The 6,274-nt window shown below is 40.5% G+C and overlaps 1 pseudogene; it reads left to right on the top strand.

The window, feature by feature from the left end:
* Nucleotides 1-630: 630 nt before the first annotated feature.
* LOC102882163 lies at nt 631-1,528 on the top strand (annotated as a pseudogene).
* Nucleotides 1,529-6,274: the final 4,746 nt, after the last annotated feature.

The raw sequence follows: 6,274 nt of genomic DNA, 5'->3' as shown, positions 1-6,274 counted from the left end.
CAATGCAATATGCAATATATTGTATTACTGAATTGTTCACTTGAAACCTATATGATTTTGTTAACCAATGTCACTCCAATAAATTTAACTTAAAAAAATAAAAATAATAATAAAATTTAAAAAACATACACTCAAATATTGCTACAGAACATGAATAAATTATTTCCAGGGTTACATGCAGCCTAAGAATGGATTAGGAAACCATCCATTCACCATTCTCTCCCAAGCTGAAACATTCCATCTTTCAGCTTTTGAGTGAGACAAGCCCATCAACATCACAACTGCAGGGTGCTAGGAGGTGTCCTAGGGAGAAATCTCCCCATAATGTCTGAACAGATTTGGCAAAGTCATCAAATGCTTGCCATGTGCAATGACCTACGCCTTTTAGTCAGGATGCTCTAATTCATTAGAAATAAGGAATAAGAACAAAACCAACGAATATCTTATCTATGCATCAATCCACTTACTTTCTGGCCAGAAATAATTTTTTGTTAAATATTACAAAAATATGGTTCCCGTTGCTAATAGGAAATATATTATTTAGAATGTTAATTCCTCCTCTCATCAGGCATTTTCATTAGAGTAATGTCTTTAAACGCTGTGTGACAATCCTGGAGACGCACAACCATGATGCCCAAGGAAAACAGGGTGACCTGGAGGTCCAATATCTTCCTTAAGATCATCCAACTTTTGGATGATTATTCAAAACACTTCACTGTGGAGCAATGGGGGTTCCAATTAGATGCAGCAGGTCCACATGTCCCTGCATGGGAAGGCTGTGGTCCTAATGGGCAAGAACCATGATGTGCAAGGCCATTTGAAGCCATCTGGAAAATAATCCAGCTCTGGAGAAACTGTTACCTCATATCCAGAGGAATGTCGGTTTTCTGTAAAGCAAGGAGGACCTCACTCAGATCAAGGACAAGCCGGCCATTAAGGTGCTAGCTACCGCTCATGCTGGTGCCATTGTGTCAGGTGCACTGGTCTGTGGCCCAAGAAGACCTCTAGCAGTGAAGGCATCTCCACTAAAATCTCTGGGGACACCACTGAAGCCTGAGTGATGTGCCCCCGATTAAGACTGGAGACAAAGTGGGAGCCAGCAAGGCCCCACTGCTGAACATCTCTCCTCTGTCTTTTGAGCCGATCATCCAGCAGGTATTTGACAACAGCGGCATTTATAGCCAGAAGTGCTTGACATTTCAGAGGAGTCTCTGTGTCCTCGCTTCCTGCAATGTGTCCACAGTGTCTCCAGGGCATGTCTGCAGATTGGTTACCCACCTGTTGCACCAGTATCCTATTCTATTATCAATGGACACAAGTGAGTCCTGGCTTTGTCTGTGGAGACTGACCACACCTTCCCACCTGCTGAAAAGGTGAAGGCTTCTTTGGCTGATCCACCTACATTTGTGGCTGCTGCCCTGTGATTATTGCCACCACCGTTGTTCCTGATGCTTCCAAAGCCCCAGCCAAGGTGCAGACAAAGAAAAAGTTACAGGAGTCAGACAAGGGCATGAATTATGGTCTCTAACAAATCACCAAAATCCAGTTTTATTTGTGAAACAAGGATAGAGTTTTATTTCTCTTAAAGTTAATAAAAACACTAACAAATGTTTTTATTTAAAATTGTGATAAATCCTTCAAGTTTTTCTGAAATCACTTGAGTGAGCAGGGCACCACCATTAAATGGCTAATAGATGAAAAAGAAAAAAAAAAAACAATATCCCAGGAATCTCCTTAGCTGCTTCTTTGAACATCTTGAAGGAGTCAGCAGAGTTGAGGGACTTGTCCCTTGGCTTCTGTCATCTTCTAGGCCTGAGGGGAGGTGGGGTCAGGAGGAAGCTAAGACTGTCGTGGTCTTTTTACCTTTTCTGCCACTCCATTTGTCCCCTGTCTGCAAGTCTGAGCAGAAATATCCAAACATTTAGGGTCCAGATAGTGAATTTCCAACCAAATGTGAAGTAGATTAGTCATTAATTAAAAGCCTGAAAAACAATAGCAGCTCTCAGCCAAGGAAAAAGTTCTCTACTCCATGACTGTGAGCCCCAGGGAGACAGGAAGCTTTTTTACTGATGCTACAGACTGTCTAGTATCGCCTGGTTTCTTAATTTTTTTTTTTTACCTTCAACTCTGTAGAAATTTATTTTCTAACACAACCCAATACATGTGCATATATACACACATATATAACAGAACAAAAGTTTCTCAAATCAATACTTACCTTTTGAAATGTACTCTATTTTCTCTTCTTTTATTTTTTATTCTGCTATATTCTACTTCACATTTTAATGTTACTCAAATGCAGAACAGATCAGGGGTATGAACAGGATGTGCGAGGGGAGGAGAGAGTGACTATAAAGGGGTAACATCGACTTTCATGGTGAGGGGGAGCTCTGTATCTTGATGATGGTGGGGGAGGTTATACAAATCTACACATGTGGTAGAATTATACACACATAATGGTGTGCCTGGAAAAGCTGGTGAAATCTGAGCAAGGTCACTCATCTATAGTAGTTAAGTGTATTGTGCCAATGTCAATTTCCTGGTTTTGCTAAGGTACAATAGTCACGTAAGATGCTGCCATTGGGGGAACCTGGGTGATGGGTACATGGAACTTCTCTGAACTGTTTGCAACTTCTTGTGCCTTCTAATTATTTTAAAACTAAAATTCTCTTGAATGTTCCTTAAGACCTATTAAATTGGTATCATGAGATCACAACCCATAGTTTAAAAATTAAGCCCTATTTCACCTAGAGCGGGCACTGGATCAGCCAGCAGTTTGGTTCCATGAACTGATTTGTCTGAAGAGATACATCGGCCTGTGCAGACCTATATTTGAGCTGGCTGGAACTCTCCAATGTCAACTCCGTTAGCCACCAGTGGAGTTGGATGTTAGGGGTTGCATGGAACAGACTTTTGTTTCATTTTGTTTATGTGTCGTCCTCTAAATGCCCTTACTCTACACCCCTCTATTTAAAAGACAACTGCTCCTCATCCACCACTCGGACAATAGAGCAGTGTTTCTCAAAGCTAGGTTCCCGGCTCCCGACTCGCTTCCAGCACTCGCTAAGAATACAGGTTCCTGGTTCTCACTGAGATGAACTTAATTAGACTCTTCAGAGATGGGGTTCAGAAATATGCATTATAAACAAGCTCCCCAGAGATTTTCAGGAGCACTAAATTATCAGAAGTCTTGGAGAAGTTTGCTAAAACAAGATATGTGAAAAATGGGATGTCGATTGCAATGAACACTGGAAGTGAAATTGAGTTTAAAGTTCTTCTGTTGTGAAAATAGAATTTCCGAGGGTAGCTTTCTTACCAGCTTATACATTCCTTAAACAATAGTTTTCAATGTTGACATGAGCCATATTTCCTGCCTTTTATGATAAAAACATGGCTTTAGTGACTCAGTTTCTCCAAGCGCGAAGACAAAAATTTCAGTAATCTCCTTAATTCTTAGCACTTCCGTAGATCATGACTGTTTGTTCTCAGATGGAAGTAATTTCATTAGCATAAGTGGATGCATATTTTATAAACACAGGCGCATGTGTTTCATATTCTACTCATATTTATTTACACATTCTGTAAACACATGTATACACAGAGCCACATGGACATTTTTAGGGGAGCACATGGAACATTTTACACATGTAAATACCACAGTTGATGACTAGAGGGCTTTTTTCTCAGGTGGCAAGTCAGTTACCACTCAGAGGCTCTCAGTTACCACCTTCCCTCAGGTAAAAACCTTATAGTGTTAGCCACTGAAATTTTCTCAATCTGCTTTCTCCTTTCAGAGTCCTGGCTTCTTCATCTTCTAATTTATTAGAAAATGCATGCATCTTAAACGGAAACGATTTCTAATAAGTCAATATCATGATCTTCCCAGATAATATCTCTACATCCTCAATACCTAAGCTTAATGAAGAGAAGTTTACTCAGGTTGATGAGGCAGCTACTTTCTGCCCAGTAGATCTTACAGCTCCCTTCCATTAACACCAAAGGTCTCGCGCATACTTAGAGTCGAGTTAAAATGAACCTAGTCCTGGAGAGTCAAGCTTGCCCAGAGTTGCAGGTGTGTGTATGAGAGGAATGGAAAAGATGGATATCAACACTCATAAATTTTAAATTGTGTCTCTTTTCCAAGCCCCCCACTTGAGACTGAAATAGACCCAAATGTTATCTCTTGCACAGAAACAATCAGTTAACTACAATCCACTGTCTCCTGGGCTAAATTCAATATTTTTACTAAGTATTAAATATAATGAGAGAGAAAAGAACATTAAGTAGTAGAATTGTGTTCCCAAAGTTCTCATGATTTAAATGGCATGTTTTGGTCCAGAGACTGTGTGAAGCTTTCCCCCCGACCCCCTTTAAGTTTGTTAAGCATTATTTTTTTTCTGATAGTGAAAGCAATAACACTAGCTGTCTCCTGCACCAGGCACAGGCTAAGTCATTTACATTCATTCATTTTTACAAAAGGCCCGTGGGGTTGGTATTCCTGTCCTCGCTTTATAGATGAGAAAATGAATGCTCAGAAAGAGCCAATAGCTTGCTCAAGGTTAAATAGCTATTAGTCACTGAGCCAAGATCTGAACCCAGTGCCCACATGTTGGTTTGGATGGTGTCCCCCCAAAATTCATTTACTTCCCAGAAACAGGGTCATCACAAGTATAATCAGTTAAGATGAGATCACAGTAGAGTACAGTAGGCCCCTACTCCAACGTGACTGGTGCTCTTTGAAGAGAGGAAGAGACACAGAAGCATAGGGAGAACACCGCATGATGACAGAAGTGGCAGAGATTGGAATGATGAGGATTGTTGGTGACATCGGAAGCTGAGAGAAAGGCATGGAACAGATTCTCCACTAGAGCCTTCAGAGAGACCATGGTCATGTTGACAACTTGCTTTCAGATCTGGCCTCCAGAACTGTAAGACAATAAATTTCTGTTGTTTCGTGTGGCACTTTGTTTCGGCCCTCCTAGTAAACTAATGCCACTCATGACATATCCTACATCCTATTACCGTACAAATTTTGAAAAACAAAGAAGAGAATTTACAAAGTAACTATAACCATGATCCCATGTTTCAGGGACAAGAACTGTGGATTATATATTTTTAAGTTTTCTTCACTTCCTCCCATTCCATCCACTTCCACCTTTTCAAAATAGTGACAGCTCTCTCGTGTATTTTCTTCTTTTGTTGTTTGATCAGCTGTGCTCTTTATAGGAGGTGCTATTAAAACAGTGAGAAGAGCTGCAAACCCCAGAATCCTCTATATTTTGTCATCATCATCATCATTTCAGCTCATTGGAATAGATTCAGTTGAGATGATAAGTGGACCATCTTTGCTTTGGAACTTTGGCTCTAAAACTTGGACAGCTGGCTATGGGTGACATTCCCCAGAAGATGGCAGTGTGGATCATAAAACCATACCATCCACACAGCCACTAAACCACCAGCCTATGAATCCTGGTACATGGCAGAGATTGGGCTCCACGCTTTTGTGAAAGATTCTGGAAACAGCAGTCAGACCACTAATTAGCCAGAGAAGCCATTTGGAGTGGATATTTTCCAACTTTGCAAGATCCTTTCTTTTTGCTAAAGAGAGAAACATTAACTGCAACTCTAAGCCCTTCACTTGAAGAAACTTACAGTTCTGACACTGGAGATTTTTGTCACCAATATCTCGACATATCAACTATAGTCTCTATATTTTGTACACTATTGATCTGCGAGTTTAAGGCAGGTATCTCACTTCTAGTATGTATGGATGGTGTACAAAAAAAAGGGAGGGCTGAGAAAGAACGAAATGGAGAGAGCTTGGAAGGAGCAAGGAAACAAATACCAGAACACTACTTCTTCAATGCTTACTAGCTGTGTGATCCTAAGGTACACACTTAACCTCTGTGAGCCTAAGTATCCTCATTTGTCTTGTTTTTATTTTTTCTCATGAGCATAATGTCTGCTGTGCTGATTCTGCACATTCATAGTACAACTCAATTAAGAAAATGACTATTGAAATTATAAAATATTTTTTATCTACTTTCAAAGTATAGTCTAGCAGTGATTCTCAAATATTATCTTGGATTGGAGTCACCTGGAGGGCTTATTGAACCATGACTTGCTGGGCCCCACCCCAGAGTTTCTGATTCAGTAAGTCTAGGGTGAGCCAGAGAATTTGCAGCCCAGACTAATTCCCAGGAGATGCTGATACTGCTGGCGCAAGGAGGACACTTTAAGAACCACTGGCTAGAGCAGGACTAAGATAATAGGG

The sequence above is a fragment of the Pteropus alecto genome, unplaced genomic scaffold (assembly GCF_000325575.1).
Source record: "Pteropus alecto unplaced genomic scaffold, ASM32557v1 scaffold138, whole genome shotgun sequence".
In the NCBI taxonomy this organism is placed as follows: domain Eukaryota; kingdom Metazoa; phylum Chordata; class Mammalia; order Chiroptera; family Pteropodidae; genus Pteropus; species Pteropus alecto.
This window is presented reverse-complemented; position numbering and strand designations above follow the sequence as displayed.